Genomic DNA, 19,010 nt, shown 5'->3' on the forward strand with positions numbered 1-19,010 from the left:
TGGAGTGCATGGAGAAGGGGAGCAGCTTCTTTTAAGTTTAATTCCCAGCTGGTTTTAAACCACCTCATGGTCCAATTCTGGTGTTTACAGAAATCAGATTTTCTATTAATATCTCAATGTTCTAGCTGTACTGCTAAAGTAAGATTAAGTTTCTTAGTTGACATATAACTAGCAAGTAAACACAGTCCTGTAAGCCTCTCTATTACTTTGTGCAGGAAAATCTGCAGACAGTTGAAATTGTTGAGGCATCTGAAGTTAGTTTGTTAATAGAGAAGACCATAATTACAGAGAAAGCGTTAGGACTCAGTACTGTCCTACATCCTTCTGATGGATGCGTTAGAAATTACTGAGCACTGCTGCAAACAAGTGCTGGCATATTTCATATCTGGTTGGGTGACAAAGCACTGTATTTTCACCCTTACCATGCAGTTGCAGTACTTTGAACAGTAATGTCAGCAGATCACACAGGTTAAATAAACTTGCAATTTCCTGGCTGTTGCCTCATGGAGGACAGCTGCTGAGGATTTTTTCACTAAAATATTTTCCAACTATTTTCTCAGTATCTCTGGGGATTATTTGCTTCAGTTCTTTTCATGTGCAATACTGCTTTTGGTATCTGTCATGTTCTAAACCAGCCCATCCAGCCTCACAATAATACTATAAGCAGAAGGGAATAGTTTCTAGGGATAATCATGTCCTTTTTTGTTACTAACATTATTTTAGGTCATGTATTTAATGCTACCAGAAATCAAGTTTTGAACTCTTAAATATCTTGAAGGAACTGGAAGAAGGGGGGAAAAAAGTATGGAGATATGTAGATCACTTTTGTAAGTGTTCTTTCTTCTTTTCAGGGGCAAGGATACCTGTTTTCAGGAAAAATAGAAGCCTCTGTGCACAAGAATGGATTTAGATGGATCTTATGTAAAAATGCAGTGGGTAGATGCCAGGCAGAATGATTACCTGATTTTGTACCTCTGCTCTATCAGAGAACTCTTTGTGCAGGAAGAGCAGAAGAGAATCATGGACGCTGTGACTGGCAGATAAGACTTTATTTTCCAGTGTGTTGCTTCAACAAAATGTAACTGTCATTCTTCAGTGAATTTAAATGAGAATGAACATGTGAACCTTTATAGGTCCCAGTAAGCTGTACCCTGCTGTTGCTACTGCACTTTGACTCTTCTGTGAATATGCACAATATGGAAAGAACATTTTATAAACTTAGAAAAAAATCTAGAGAGAAGGATTAAAGGCTGTGACATATGAGAAGAGATTAGGACAGTTTAATATACTATGCTGCTGCTTGAAGGAAAGACTATAAAGAGTGATATGACTGCATACAAATAACTTAGAGGTAGAGAATGAGAGTTACAGAGGTTATTATAACATTATTTACTGTAGTGTCTCTTCTACTGTCAACATAGGCTATAAACCCTGGGAAATGTAAATTGAGTAGAAAAAAAACAGAAAAAATTTGGAAGTTGAATAGACTATAGAGGAATATTTAGGTAATATTTTAGGAAATAACTTTAAAGGGTAAGACTTTTAATGCTTCATCTTGCACCATTAATATCTTTGGGGATCTAAAAAGTGACTTGAATAAAAAATTAAGATAGGGCCCTTCAGGCTACAGTCTGAGCAAGCCAAAGAAGCAGTTAATATGTGAAATTCACTTGCATTAAAGATATTTTAAGAGCTGTGTGTGAGGGAATATCAGAGAAAGGATTAGAAGGGGAAATCCTGATTTTTCTGTAGAGGTAGCTGACCTCAAAGGTTTCCAAACTGACTTTCATCAAGTATTTTAAAAGTACAAGGTAAGGGTTTCTCTCTTCTGGAGAGAAGCAGATCAGTTACTCGTTATATTCTGTATGTTATAGGTGCTACAAGATGTTGATGCTGTCTCCTGTCAGATGCACCACAGGTGAAGGAGGCTTCTTTTTACAACTTAACTGTAGTTAGTACACAACAAGAATAAAACTATTAAATTCCACATGGCTGCAAAATGGCCTCTAAATATTAATGTTTCTCTAAATATTACCATGTGACAGATCATTTTCCTGTAGGTCTTTTCACAGCCTTAGGTGTTTCTACAGCCTAAATGGCTGCTACAGAACAATAACAATGCTGTACAAAGGTACAGTATCAAGAAAATATACACAATTTAAATGAGCTGTTTTCCTTGTGACAGCAATTTCATTTGAAACATTTGCTTATTTTGCATTCTATACTGTTCTCATAAACTGTCATAATTTCAGAGCACAGCCTATAATTTTATTTAAATAACTTTAGTTATAAGATTTATGGTGCAAAACTGGTTTGAATAATAGCCAAACTACAGTGAGACTGAGTTTTCCAAGCATACTAAATGCTGACCCTTCTTGTGATTTAGTGGAAGTTTTTGATTGGCCTTAGCTGTACTAGTAGGTTCTTATATAATGCACAGCTGTGGATATTGTTGTCTCTGGGTGCTGTGTTTGCTAAGAGCTTACACATTTCATAGGAAGATTGGAAAAATTAATGGCATAGAAATCTACTGTAGGTTATTACATACTGACAAACCATTCTGGAAGAGGAAATTCCTAGGCTGCAGATTATTCAAAGCTGATATAGTCCTCAGTAGAAGTGTCCTTGCCTTCATTTTACACTTGACTCCAGGCATTCATTTTGGTCATTGTCCGAGAACAGATTTCATGCTAGGTGAAGTGAGTATGGCTGCTGTTCTGAGAGAACTTTCATCAATAAAATCTACTCACTTTGGTCTTGGTGTATGCCTGCAGCTCTCAGGCATTTATCTGTCTCTGTGTACAATTCTGTTTCAATCCTTACATTATAAGGTATCTTAAGAGCTCTTATGTTAACAAGTGGGAGGCTGATTTTATAGTGTATGCACAAACAGAACCTGATGGAGGACACTTTTGGTAGGGCAGGCTGTTGAAATGCACTGAATATTTTCCTTCTGTGATGAAAATAATTGAAAATAACTCTTATCTGCATACAATTTTGATGGATGCTCAAATGCTTCTGTCTCAGGATCTGTACTGTAATTTTTCTTTATCTGTGGCTATAATGTGAACAGTGTTGCGTATACTTTTCTTTGGAATCCTTGGAGAACACTAGTTAGCATTCAGGAAAAGGTTGGTGCCATGAAATCTAGCCAGTTGCCACTCAGATTAAAAAAAAGTATGCACTTCCTGAAATTTACAAAAGAAAAAAGAAGAAGAAATAGTGCTGCAAAATAATACTGACAATAGTCCATGAACAGATTACATACCAATTGACTACAGTGTAACTAGAGGTACAAGAAAAGGGCAACTGCTTCATCAGATTTTTTCATTGGAAACAATTTGACTGCCAGCTTAACAGTGTTATCCCTTAGACATATCACATTATTTACACTTCTCTAGGAAGAATATACCCTCTCATTGACCTTCATGCACTTATGTATCCATTAATGATTTCCTTCGGGCTTTGTCAAGGGACATGCTTCTGCATTTGAAATTAAATAAAAAAGGCACCATTTCCTATTTAATATTATTTCTTAATTCTTAGGTATCCTTATTCATTTTTTCCCAAACACTTTCAGAATGAAAGTTGCTTTCAAGCAAATGTATGTTCTGCTGACTCTTCCTCAAAATGACATAACCATTCTTAAAACTCTTTGCAATCACATAAGACCAAACATGAAAAGAGATTCCTAAGAATAGTTCCTTTAACTGCAAATTAGAGCTTTCTAAAGCTGGTAGCACAGTGAAAAGCTCTCTGAACCTAGTTCTGTTATTCTTACACTGAGCAGCACCTTACTCTATGAGCAAATCCATATGATTTCTTTTCACCTTTGTGTTCTCTATTTCATATGTATTAAATTGACCAAATTCAGTCTGTAATGATGAAAGTCTTTTATCAGAGCAAGGTTTGCTGTAGGTTCTTTGCAAGAGATAATTTCATTTGACCTGCAAAACCTGGAAAGGAATTAAAATATGTTTAGTAAGTTATGTTACATATTTAAATATAACTTGCATATATAAAGTTACAGCACTTAAATTGCATGGAATCACAGAATCATACAATGAGGAAAGATCTGTAGTATATTACCTAGTCTATCCTTAGGTCTAAGTACCATATACTTCATGTATTTTATACTTTATGTATTAATAGACATCTGATTAGGCTTTTCTTTAAGATGCACATTTTCTGAGGTTCCCATGATGCCCTAAAGCAATCTACCACTAACCTTACCATTTTTAATCTCTATATGAATTGTTATTCTATATATCAGTTTATGTCAGTTTATTATTTTCTAAACTGTTGGAACACAAAGGCCTGAGGATACTCCTTAATACACTTCTAATGTGTATTTGAGGACTATTAATTCTTCACTACCATTCCCATTTTACAGGTCATACTCCCCTATGAATTCTTTTTAAACTGAAAATAAAAATGCAAAACTTTCAGTCTTCCTCACTGCTCATGTCCAGAACTCTGATCTTTTTTCTAAAGCCTATTCTCTTAATCTCAACCTTTAATGACATAGGAAGCCAAAACTAAACAGAGGTTAATGCACTGCTGAATAATGGAGAAGGATTACCTACAAGATACACTTGACTCAGACAGCCTGATGTGGAATTTCTGTGTTTCAGAAAAGAATGCTCTTTCAGCCTGTCATATTTTATAGATTTTGAGGAATATCATAAAATAATAAAGCCATTAGGTGAAAAGCACATGTCATTTTATGTGAAACTGTCTTAATTGTTAAGTTGGATGCTGTGCCCAGTCCTGAGGATATTCTGGCCAATTTATACTCTCAACCCCTTCCACTGTGCTCACACTCAATACTTAAGAGACTAATACAAGAGTTAGAGTGATTATTTTGTCAATTATGGCACTTGAACACCACAGAGGTAATAAAATGCTGTACAGAGATCAATTTATGGACAAGAAATAGACAGGTTGAAGTTCAGCCCAACAAAAGGCGGGTTAAAAATAGAAAGTGAAGCATAATGCATGGTATTGCAGTGCCATACAGTTTGCTTGATACTCTCTATTAATAAGATATATAATCATCACTACATTATTTAAGAATGTTATCATAATTTTCTCTGTTTTTTAAAAGTGGTTTTTATCTCATCTAATTTCAGATTTCTGTAAATTGGACATCCAATTTCAAATTATATACTTTGGGCTTCTTAATTAAGAAAGGGAAGTTCAAAGCACCTGTGAGGATCAATTCAATTATTCTACACCACCATCTTAAGGGAACTTGAACTGGTATCTGAAGGACCTGTTTCTCCACATAGACTAAACCCAAGGCAATTTCATACCACCTGTTTTGCCTTAGACAACATTCCTTGAGATACCTCTGTGAGATGAAGCCAATTCAAAATTTTAGTCCAATCAGATTAAGTGGTCTTAAACAGCCCATAGCCCCAACTACTGACAAGAGAGAGGGCAGTTTTTATTTAGAATGTTGACTTCAAGCAATTAAATTGCATTTGGCATTTTGTTACATACACAGTCTTTTCAATACAGATACAGTCATATCAGATGATTAATAATATTAACATCCTAGTCTTGTAAATTTAGAACAGCAAACTGAGTCAGAGTAAACAATTTAACTCTTTTGTGTTGAGATATCAGTCTACCAAAATACCACATATATTTGTAATGTCGCTTCAATGGATTTTGGTGGATTTGAAGTACCAGAAGAATAAGATATGACTTGAGATGAGGCCATGCTTGAACTCCAGTAAATGAAACAGTTCTTTGAGTACCAATCTGCTGTTTGTAGATCACTGTGACAGCATGATTGGAAATGTGTCATCTTTGCTGCTTTGAACTTTTAATGCCATCCTCTTTTATTTATGTCATTAAATATAGATATTGCAGAAGGTTAAAGCCCTTTGTGATATCTTATTTGAAAAAATGTTTTGCAGCTGGGGAGCTGTTTATGAATATATTTGGACAACGCATTTACATTTTATTTCATGGTAAGTTTAGCAATGATACATAATTATACTAAACAGGCTAAAATCTGATAGTGAAGAAAAATTGGATCAAAAGATTGAAAGAAACTATAATTCAAACTCTATCACAAGATTTAACAATTCCTTCTCTCTTTTGGGCTATTAAAGGTAGAACTTTTGTCATATTTTCAAACTAAATCTGGAAAGTACTAAGCAATCAGACCTCAAAGGAAATGTCTGATTTCAGTTTATGAAAAAGGTTCTGGAAAAACACCCACAAATTAAACAACACACTTAAGTACATAAAATTTATGGAAAGAAAATCTGAAATTGTTATTTAAAAATATTTCATTACATGGGTTTTTTTTTTTGTTTTAATATACATTTTCCTCAGAATACAATGATAATTAAAATTTAAGACTGAAAACCAAGTGATAAATCCAAGATAAAAGGTAATAGGAAACAAGCTGGGAATAGCAATATGACTAAAGACTATAACAACGATGTGAGGAAAATAGGCTGTTCAATTTCTGCCAGGCAGTTTTATTAATGTAAGTTTTGCCTTTGGCTATGAAATTAGTAATGCATGATAATTTCAGCTATTGCCTTTGACTGGTAAATATGGTTCACTTATTCTTTGAGGAAGAAGAAGCTGCTGTCCTCTAATAATTGTTTTCAGTTATTCCATATCTGTGAAATACGGCCTAAGCTTTCCCACTCATAAATTCATCTCTGTATTCCTTTCATAGACACCCAATCACCCTTATGGTTTTATGTCTTTTCTTTCAGAGGAAAGAAATAAACCCAGAGCATCTGCTTTAGAATCCCTAAACTCTGTGATTTGTGTCCCCTGGCATTAAATTTTGTATTAAAATTTAATATAATAATAATTGTAATTTTGTATTAAAAATAATAAATTTTATTCCAGTTAAAATTAGTCCTATCCAACACTGATAATAAGCTCTCAAATAGAATAAAAAAATCCTATAGAAAATAATATTTCATGTACTTATGAATGCTGCTGCTCTTGCATTTAATCAACAATTTACAAAGTACTTTAATTTCATGGAAGTTACTGTCAGCCCAGAACTTTATTGAGTCCCTTTTTATCTCTTCTAAGACGATTCTCACCGGAATCCATGGAACATACACTAGTATTTTGATTTCATAGATTTTGAATTTATAAAAGTTCCTGGCCATCCTCCTGAGAATTTCCTCTGGGTTGAAAATATGAAGCTGGAAAATCTTAAAGAGTTTCCTGTGCAGGAAAGTCACATGACAGCCATGGGAAATTCACTCTTTAGGAGGGCAGATCCCATAATGAGACTTTGGTTTTAACCTACTAGTTTGAGTTCAGCAGTTTTGGAAGCTTTTTTCCCCCCAATTCTCTTATGTGCAGCATTAAATATTCCCATTTTCCTCTCTCTTTTTTTGCCCACATAATAATTCACTTCCTCTCAAACCAAAGTCACTTGACAGAAAGATATTGAATGACTAATGCCATAGAGGGCACAGCCAGATTTCAGCAGCACCAGTGAGCATGATGGCTCTGTCTGTACCACTCTGAAACTGAGTACTCAAGATGGGCTGTCAGTTCTTGGCTCTGCCTGTTTTCTGTCTAAAGATATTTGCTTGATATCTGTGATGATATGATAGTGTATTATCTACCAGCAGGCTAGGCCCAAGCCCAGGGCTGACATCCTGCTGGCCTCAGTGTCCCCAGGCCCAGGGGGAGACAAACGTTCCTGATGCCCGAGGCTGGAATGTCTCCAGCTGCCCCTGGCTGCCCTGGAGCTGGCTGGCCTGCTGGGATGGGTCCTGGCTGCCAGAACCTGCCCTGACATCTCTGGGGAGATCCTGCTTCTCCTAGCCCCAAAGAGCTGCTGCCCTGTGCTGCATGCTGAGATATTTTTCTGTTCTTTCATAAAATAAAAATTCAGTCAAGATCCTGTCTTGACCAACTGTCTGTCTCTGAGGTCAAAGATTAAAGATGCCTTGAAGACATTCAGAATGGAGTGGGCAGCCTACATAAGTCAGCCTGCATATTTACAACATACACAGGGTGCACCAGAGATGGAGATGCACTCAGGAATACCAATGAGGGCCATGCAGGCTGCTCCAACTGCAATTACACTCTTCAAACACACAGCCCTGTCTACTTGCTATTTTCATATTGCAAATGTATGAAGGTCTTCAGTGTAAATCTGCTTTAATTTCAAATACTTATTCCATTATCTACACAAAAATAATACCCATTTTAAAAAGTAAATAGATAACCTCCAAACATATGAAGTCTTAATCAGTTAGAAATAAATATTCTTTTGCTTAAATTACTAGTCTTAATGTTTACAGGTTAAAAAAAAGATGAAAAACTGCTAAGTTATTCCAGCAACATCCAGTTTTGATCTGTACAGGTTTGTGCAGATTTGATCAGTGTTGTTAAAAGGAACATAAATTTCACTCTTTTATTTCTGAAATTTTAATGCTTTGTCAAAATACCTTTTGAATGTCATGCTAAGCTTCAACTTTTTAGCATAAATATCAGCTTTCTAAGGAGAATTTCCAATAAATTTATATGAAGCTCCAAATTCTAAAATTGTTATGCAGGATTTTCAAAGAGCAGAGACTAAACTCTGAAAATATTTGCTCTGCAGAATGAGATGCAGCATTGTCCTCCAGTATGTCAGAAAAAGATCACAAATTCAAATAATGTTTTGAAAAGTTTCAGATATATAAAGCTGCATGCCTTTTTTTCATTAACAAAATTTGTCATTTGGTTTTACAACATAGTATCAAATTGAAGTCATGCTGCAGAAACAAGCTGAGTGTTAACATAAGAGCTATTATGGAATAATACAAATTCTTTTGTCTGGTTAATGCCACAGTTATTTCAGCATGGAGTCACAAAATGTAATTCAGTGTACAGCTGGTTTATTTGTTTTGTTCATTTCCTACCTCCTCAATATCTTTTGCTCTTCACTGGAAAAAAGAAGTGAAATCATGAACATATATTCAGATATTTTCACAGCTACCTATGAAAAGAATTCTTTTCTTTCTAGCCCATTGAAATAGGATCATTCTCCCCTGAGATAAAAAGGCAATAGTGTTTCTCTGATACAGGAAAAAATAGCTGACTGATTTTCCCTGTAAATATAAAAGAGATATCACTGTTAAAATCTGAACTGCAACTTAGGGATGATCTTCCTTCACCATTTCGATGAATTTTGTTTAATAAATGATTATGTTATAGGACATTTCACATGTGGCATCAAATAAACTTATTCTAAATCTCAGGTCTCCCCTTCAACTGATGATAATAGGTGGAAACTTGTCTTTTCAGTCACCTAAACTGAAAATCAAGTTTTCCTATACTTATTACACATACATTTCTTTCTCTACTTCATTCTAAAAATGTTGAATGCTTTCCTATATGTTGGCCAAAAGCAGCTTATGATTAAGCTCACTGTCTCAAAGAGACTGACCTGGCAGTTCTTGCCTGTGCAAACCTCTCCCTCAATAAAGACTTTGTAATGGTTTGGAAGTTCTTTTGCTGCTGCTATACACTCTCACTGACTCTTGCCCAAGCAGCAACATGAATCTTGTTTGTTCCTAGGCACAACAGAAACTTTATACCCAAGTCTTGTACCTTTTCTTTGTATATTTCAGACTCTACAAGTATTCTATGATATAATCCTGTTGATTGCATCCTGCATGAGTTCACGATTGACAAAAAGGATCATCTCTTCCAATTATCTCCCAAGCAGCAAAAAATGTCCTATCTTTCATTCTAATATGTTTTCTTTCACATTCATCATAAGCCAAGAAATGACCTTTTTGGTTAGTGCTTGCCATTTGATTTCCAAATTTGAAAAAAGGGATTCTAACAGAATCAGATGTATTTTGTATTTACTGTTTAATGTCTTTTAATCTAGCTGAATTCCCCAGATTATTTGTATCACTAATAAGTATGATAGTCAAATGTTTTTGACTTCTGCTGTGCTGTGACTGAAGGTGACCTGTAGCACCAGTCGTATGAAAACTTTGCCTGTGGACATCTAGAAAACAAATGAAATCTTTGCAGCAAATCTGCACACATCTTTTTAAAACTATGACCATGCTCACAAGTTCTAGGTAAGCACTGTGCCTCTTCTGCCTACATAATTTATGCAATTCTAGCTGATCAAAGCAGATTTAAAGTTCCACAGTTGAACAAACCAGGAGGCAACAACCCTACCTAAGCCTTCCTAATACCAAAACCATTTTGCTCTTTGTTCCTTTGTCCTTCTTTCCAAAAATCCAGAGTATTTTGGTGCCAGAACTATAACCATTGTGTCTTATTTTTATCTGATCCTTTCTTAGAAAAAATTAGCAAAAATTAGAAAAAACTTCCCCCTGTGATGACCTACACTTGGGCACTGGTTTCTTTACATATGCACTACTCATACAGAAACTTTGTGGTTAGATATTAAACTCCTGACTGTATCTGAAGAAAAAAAAAAACCTTGTTTTTTATTTCTAAAACTTAAAGCATAGGAAAAAGCCCCACTCTTTTGCAGTTCTCAGCAATCAGAATTTCTTTGAAGTTTCTGCTTTAGTGTGTGACGTTGCAAAGATTTTTCTGTAAGATTGGTAGCAGATTAAATCACAGATTGGACAGCATCTTTCTTTGAAGTTTACATGACTAGGTGATTTATTCATGAATGTCTAACAGGTAAGATTTTGGTAGGTTGATTTTTATATCACGTGTCACCTGAACAGCTTCTGTAGTGACCAACTATTTATTGGGAAAAGGCTTGGCAGAACATACCAGAGTGGAATGAATCACAGAAATCTGCTTACAAAATAACAATGTGTGTTCTGCTATCACTTGCCTTCAGACTTGCCTGAAGTTAAAGATTATGGTGGGGTATTCATGCAAGAGATAGATCACAGAGTTCACAGGCTCTCTGGTGTCATCCTCCTGTATCTTACTCTTCTTAGTTTTCAGTCTGAAACCTTGACTATGCACTTAGTAAAACATACTGGTAAAAAGACAAGCAATATGGAACAAAGATATCTTTTATTTGCAGAGGATTTTTGGTTTCTGTTAAATGCACTGTACTGGAAAAAAAATGTGGGTTTGACTGTGGGAGAGCTTTACTCTTGCAAAGGAGGAGTGTATTCATATTGTTTCAGCAAGCTGCTCTGTGATAGATGTAGCAGAAAATATAACAGTATAATGGCTTCTCTTGTAAATTCATGTCTGCAATTTGATTATAGCACTTCTAAGGCTTAAAATAATACATGCTATTGACTTTATTATAGTGCTGTTGGTCCATGTTATAGTTTGTTCCCTAGGGTACAGAAATAAAAAACAAATATTGAATTTTAAATACAAAACAAATACCATATAAATTAATTTTAAACAAACAATAACTGACAGTTGTATGGAATTTTTTTTCTAGGAGTTTCTCAGAGTGGACAAGAACTCTAACAAATATTTAATTAACTTAGAAAGAAACTAGGAAAGAAAACTTCATTCTGCTCTGAAACTGAGCAGCTTCTCAAAAGAATGAAAAATTTTCATTACAAAACTGCCAGTTTCAAAAAGAGCTGCAAGGAAATCTGAAGGATTGTCAGACTACAGCTCTATGTAAATATACATAAGTAGGCAAATAAATGTATAAATGAATAAGATTATGCCAGTGCATTTCAAGTTTCAAAAATGAAAACTATTTTTTTGCATCTATATAACATGTAGAAACATCATTGAAACATCAGGTTTATGAAGCATTTCATTCTTTGTAAGAAATACATCTGTAAAAGTTTGGCACCGCTGCCTGGAAAATACATCTGGAATTGTTATTTCAGGCTGGAGGAATGGATGAGGGTAATTCAGAGCAGGGTGTGCCACTGATGAATTACCACAGCCACAATGTGTATTTTGATCTTTAGAGGCAATTCAAGTGTGGATCAGCTTGAATTGAAGTATCTCACTGAATCACAGTGCATAGTGGAAAAAGTTAGACAAAAGGCTCTTTATTTGAGTGCCAATAATAGTAGTAAAAATAGATAATTTTATATGATCTTAGGAATTTCTAATAGGTATACACTGGAGTGAAAGGTGTACATAGGAGTGAAAGACATTCTAAGAAGCAGTCAGATAATGATAAGAGAATTCAAAGGATGTTATAGTGAAGCAATCTTCCTTCTGTGCTGAAAGAGACAAATTCTTACCCCATGCTAGGCGTTGGATTCATAACTAATATGGTTCCTGTAGGCCATGCCATTGCTATTATTTCTAAACAGCTGACAGTAGTTAGGTGTTTGATCATTAAAATAATGCTGCAATCCTTATATTGATGTGTTAACAAGTTTATTTTTTTCAGAGATGTCAGTGCTTTCTCTTAGTTGTCTTAGAGAAAAAAGCTTTTTGGCATCTTCATCATGTTTACTTTCTATCTGCAAAGGTAAAATATAAAATCCATTTCCTAAAAAAACTGTCAATTTTTTTTTTCACATAACCAATCAATTGCAGCCAAGAAAACAATTTAAAAGATCTAACATTCCAACTGAAATATACCTCATTAGGGGTTAAATTCATACTAAGACATATAAATATCCACTACATATTAAAATATATGAATAATTAGCTGGTATTTAAAGAGCATTTAAAAATAGTGGACACAAATATTTAAAATTATTTCTGAGATTTGGAGGTGGAAAACAGCATTGAAAACTAGAATAGTATTTGAAGCCATGAGTATGCATCTTATCTTCAAAAGAGGGCTTGATTAGGATGTTATAATAAAACATGGAACCGCATAGCTAACAATGAAAAGAGACAAAATCTTGAACAGCTGTTCCCAAATGATCATCAGCAAACCTACGCATTGAATGAGTCAGGGGTCTTGAGAAATAGAATCACAGTTTGATTATATCATTAAACTTCAGTACACATAAGAAAAACCAAAAACTTTCAGTTTTTTTCCAATTTCTGATTTGGACTTTTTATCTCCAGTAAGACACAGCCTAGATAAGTTTTAGGGTATATTACTGTGATTTACATTTCTTCTGTCAAATACCCTGGCATTATTGCTAGCATATAGAACCACCTGCTACATTCTACTTCTACAGAGCCTCATGGGACTGTCAATGTGTATTTTCTCATTGTATGCTGAACTGATAAATATTAAGTTTGAGGAATATTTTCTCGATCATCAAAATATTTTTTTAAATTTGATTCTTTTGGTATACTTAACACCATTTTGTGTTTGCTTTCCTCAGACAGTCATCTGAGTTGCAAGGTTTTCAGTCAGGATTTCAAGCCTTAGATCAGATACCACAATCAATCAGTCATGGATATAAACTAACATGATTGCAGCCGACTAAACTGCAGAATACAACTTATACTTGAAAGAATAAGCCACTGAGTCAAATATATTTGTAAAGAGAGTAAAATGGCTGAATAAACCCTTATATTTGAGATAATCAATGCATCTACAAATATGTGAAGGAAAGATGCACAAGCAATTTTTAATGTCTCCACAGAGGTCTGATGATGCAAGTTTATAGGACTATAGAATCATAGAATGGTTTGGGTTGGAAAGGATCTTAAATATCATCTAGTTCCAAACCCCCTTCCATGGGCAGGGACACATTCCACTAGGGTAGGCTGCTCAGAGCCCCATCCAGTCTTGTCTTGAAGCCCTGTAGAAAGCACACTACAGCAGAAAGATAAAAAAACCCCCTTGTATATCTCAAATGAAATTAATATGGCTTTGTTTATACATCTGAATTTATTTTTTTTTTAAATACTGGTGCCTTTTTTTTTGATGCTGGACTCTAGTTATCATTATTGCAAAGTTAGAAGAACTTCTGACAGAAAAGACTTGCAAAATTCTCAGCATTTTTAAAAAGCCATCTGTTTCCATTTCCCTGTATGTGGTATCTTCATAGTCTTGGGAACAACATGTGAGCTTGTACAATTTTCTATACGGATTCAAAATCTGAGCTGCTCTGTTCAAGCTGTGTTACAGGAGTCATTCAACTGAATGATACTTGAAATTAGAGATTTTTTAAATTGATTTTTTGCTCCCAAAGCCTCATCCCTTCTTACATAGTTACTTATTTATGTACTTGTGCCAACCCACGCATATTGCCAGCCAAAGGACTTTTACAACACATGCCTGTGCATGTTTTCAAATTAAACTGTCATTCTCATAGGGAAGCCAAAGACAACAAAGGAATTAACAGATAATGAACAGTATTTTGATAATCTATCATTTGTTTATCTGTTTTCTGAAAAATCTGTGCCTATTTGCACTCAGGCAAACATATTTTAAAAAGCTTCATATGTACATATAGTTATATAACAACTATGCTTCCCGGTATTATACCTCAGGCTACAGATGTCCCTCTGAAGTTTAAACCTATATGTCAACATAAATTTATGCTGTACTAATGATAAACCTGTCTCCTGTCACTCAAAGGTTTAGGTCTCTTTAGGAACTTGAAATTGTGGTGTCTAATTTCAGAAAATAACGAAGATAATAAAAAAAGCTCTCCAGATCTCCAGACAGTTGAACTTTAATTAGCAAAACAAAACAAAAAATGCGTCAGTTTCAGCAATATCCACTGCTTCAACAGTGAGGTGATGCAAGGGCATTAGTAATACTCCAAGGATTTTTCTTGGATTTGTTTTATTCATCACATTTTGCATAATCCTTCTTCATCTAATACAATACTGGATAAGTGGTAAAGAAGAGAAAAAACGTTTCTTTTCTAAAATGTTTTCCCAACTTATACTTTAGTATATAACTTTCCTTGGAAATCCTTACTTTTTACATATTAATACATTCCCATAACTTCAGTGGCTTGTCCTGTTTGGCTTTTTGGCACCAAGGTTTCTGTAAATGAAGATATGCATATTAAGCTGTAAGTGGAAATCTTATCTATTTATACAAGTATATACTTTTTATATTGCATAAATAAACATAATTTCTGCTTATATTTGTGTATATTGTACATATACATTTTTATGCATATTGTAAATATTGTATTTTGAGCAACATAGAATTGAAAAAAATTCCTTGGGGTCTTTGAGATCTGGATAATATGTCTTGTTCTTTCACCTGAGTTGGCAGAGGTAGACATATTTGCTTATTAACTGAATGCAGCTTTGCAGGGATTATCTGCAGTTTTAGACTCTCACAAATAGGTGGCACTAATGAATTCTTTATTTGCAGTAATTTCTATGTTCCCAGCTAGGAAAGTAAAAGTGCTTTGTGTCCTCTGACACATTACATATTGACCTTTGCAACCAATAGCACATTTGAACTTAGTTATGAGGGCTAAAACAGATAAAGAGAATTCTGTTTTTCACTTCCATGAGATAAATAACTTCTACTGAGTGTAACAGGAGTTACTCACAAGATTAGGAGAAGGCTGCCAACGTGCTGCATTAAAATAAGAAAAATGCATTGCTCTTTAATATAAATACACATCTAGAGTGACATAATGTGTTGACATTGCCTGTGAAAGACCTGATTAAACTAGCAGGACCTGAAATATTACCTGGCATGCTAGAAATGTCAAATAAAAATTATCTTGAAATGTGAATTTGAGTCACATTCCCTGCAGGTTTACACGGGGGTAGCCTTCCTCATGTCAATGTAATTAGGGTTGTTTTTAAAATTTAGCTTTCACAAACTGTGGTTTATTAGCATTTTCTGAATAAGATGCTTCCACAGATACTGTTAGGTCCCCAAGCAGAGTTGATCAGTTTATCAAAAACTCTTTGGTGCTTCCAGAGAGGGAATCTGACCTCTCTCCATGCATTGCATGTGCACACCTGTAGGCAGGTGGGTATGTGTGCACATGCACAATACAGGTACATGTATTTGTTGATACCAAATGAAGTTATATCTGCAGAAATCTTGTTTTATTTAATTTTATCATGCATTATAATGAAATTGCCCTGTTTGCATAATAGTATGACTAGATCCTCATAGACAAAGAAACGATGAGAATTTAAAGATTCTTGTGAATCCAACCCTGTATTTTGCAAATTTTGATGCTTTGAAGGGTATGACAGAAAATATTTTTAATCAAATCAGTAAATTTTTGCCCTAAGGAAAAGACTGTTGAGTCACATTGCAACAAACTTTTTTTAGAAACAAGTGTAAGCCCTAGTGAAAATAGCACAGAGTATGGTATTTCAATACCATTCAAAATTTTAAAAATTAATTTAGCAATTAACCTTATGTTTGATAGATTAGGAATTTTAAACGAAAACAAGCTTCAAGAGATATAATTTTATGAAAAACAAAAAGCAAAGAGTTGAGCAAGCCATTAGAATTAGAATAAGAAACAAAGCCATACTTGGTGTGTCCACACATACATGTGTGTCGCACATTCATGCAAGCAGCTTATGCACTGCAGCTGAAGGAACACAAGGAAACAACATCCACAAGAAAAATAATTCTCTGTGGGCCTTCCATGCCATAATAAGGTGGGAGAAATACACATTATTCTCTCTTGTGATGACCTGACGTTCTAAAGATACCAATATTAGCACATCAAACCCTTTTTGTGTCACTTTGGGTTTGAAGATAGCAGACAAGCACTGTTCATGTCTGTAAGAGAGATATTCATAGACAGATGGTCTTACCTTCTAAATAAGATGACAAATTTCAAAATATCCATGGAAAATTAATCATTTGTGTGATAGTTGACTTTCTCTGGATGCCAGGTTGCCACCAAACCATGCTATGACTCCCCTTTCAAGTGGGCAGGAAAGATAAAATATGATGGAACATTCATAGGTTGAGATAAGAGCAGGGAGAGATCACTTAACAACTACTACAACAAAAAAACCCCAAACATAGTAGAATTGAGAAAATTAATTCAGTTTATTGTCAGCAGTCAGAGTAGGATAAAGAGAAACCAGATCAAATCTTAAAACTTTTCCCCCTGCCCCTCCCTTCTTCACTGCTCATTTTCTCTGCTTTCCCTCCACCCCCAGTGACGATGGGGGATGTGGGCTCCAGCATGGGGTCCTCCCTGTGCTACAGCTGGATCCCTTCATGTGCTACAGCTGGATCTCTGCTTCACTGTGGACCCTGTTCAAGGGCACAGCTGCCTCACCATTGCTGCATCACGGGCTGCCAAGGAGTAAATCTCTGCTCCAGCACCTGGGGCACGTTTTCCTTCTCCATCTTCACTGACCTTGAGGTCTGTGGGGTTGTAATTTTCTCACATATTCTCATTCCTCTCTCTTTCCACTGTTCTGCAGCAGATTTTCCCCCTTAACCATGTTATCCCAGAGGTGTTGCCACCCTTACTGATGGGTTCTGCCTGCAGCAGATTTCACTTAGAGCTCCCTGGGATTGGCTCTGTCAGACATGGGGGAAGCTTCTGGGAGCTTCTCACAGTTGCCACCCCTGTATTCCCTTGCTACGCAAACCCAGCCCAAAATTGCTTGTAATATCTCCAGAAACATGCAAATGTTTGGGAAGCATGGTTGCTGGCCTGTGCCAAAAATGTGCCAAAATCACTTGCAAGAGATGACAAAATTATGGTGTCTGGCCTCTGATAGTGTTAAAATTAATTTAGTTGTCACATTACTGTTTAAAACAGTGCAACCCATACAAGGTTAGGGAAAGGTTGCAGAAATCCTTCTCCTGGAATCCACAGGGTTATCTAGTCGAATCCTGTTTCCCAAATCCACGGGGTTATATAGTTTAGTCCTGAATCCATAGTCATGCAGTTTAGCATTTGAGTCCTTTTTTCTGAATCACATCAGGGTCACCATTGTTGTCATTATATTACAACAGCTCTATTGTTATTACATTGCAAGTGTTCTACATTGCCAGAGTTTTGTACCTCCTTAATGGTTCTTGTAGGCAGCTCCTCCAGGCACTGACTCTTCCTTATCCTCACAGCAGCCAACTGACTCCAGTTCCTTCAACCAACCAATCCACTCTTTTATAACACTCTTCTGATTGGCTACAGCTGTGGCCTGTTAACATCAGGCCTGCTCCTAATCCTTAATAATTGGCTCAGCTGCAACTCTTAGGGGGTAAGATTACATTCTATGTTCTATATTCTATCCCCCTACAACTACTTATGACAAGATAAGTATGACAAAAAATTAAAAATTAAAATTTCAAAAATCTATGTGGAAAAACAGGAAGAAAAGAAAAAATAATTTTAATATTGAAAGTGTTCACAATGCTGTGTTTTCAAATTTACACACAAAAGTGAAAGATTTTAAATTAATGCAATAATTTGAAAGTCAATATACATAATGTGTTTGATAGATACAAGAAGCATGGCTGTGTCTTTATTGTTATGTACAGGGAAACATTGATGAGGACGCAGCAACAGGTTATTGGGAGAAAGTAATTAGAAAAAACTTGTGAAGAAAGTCGAGGAATGGTAAGTGCTATGAAAACAGATGATAAAGGGGAAGGAAGGAAGGAAGGAAGAAAGGAAGAAGAGTGAAAGAGTTTTTATACATAAAGTAGCTTATATGAAAATCACTCAGTGGAACAGGCTACTCTGAGAGTTAAGGGCTGTCCCATCTTTGGAAATTTTTAAAATCCAACTAGACTGAGCATTAAGCAGCCTTAGAGCTGTCTCTTCTTTGAGCGTAAGGTTGAGCCAGAATCCTCCTGAGCTTCCTTCCAACCTGAATTATATTACGGTGCCAGATCCCAGTGTTAACTAGAATAGCTTGGACACAAATGTACAATGGCTTCAGTTCCACTGATACAGAAGTTAATTATAAATAGTGTATCCTTTATGGAAATAGCTATGCCTGCCCTAATCATCATCTGATAAATATAACTTTATCTATACCCACACTGGGACAGCTACACATTCTTTCCAAGATAGTTACTACAGTCCATGTTTCCAATGCAAAGAAACCCTATATAGCTGAGGAACAAAAAAAAACAACACTATCACTCTCCTGTAAAGAAGCAATTTACTAAAATACCATCATTATCCATCAGCTACTAATCTTTAAATAACAATAATTACTAAATGTTCTTGTACCTACTAAACTAC

The sequence above is a fragment of the Molothrus ater genome, chromosome 3 (assembly GCF_012460135.2).
Source record: "Molothrus ater isolate BHLD 08-10-18 breed brown headed cowbird chromosome 3, BPBGC_Mater_1.1, whole genome shotgun sequence".
In the NCBI taxonomy this organism is placed as follows: Eukaryota; Metazoa; Chordata; class Aves; order Passeriformes; family Icteridae; genus Molothrus; species Molothrus ater.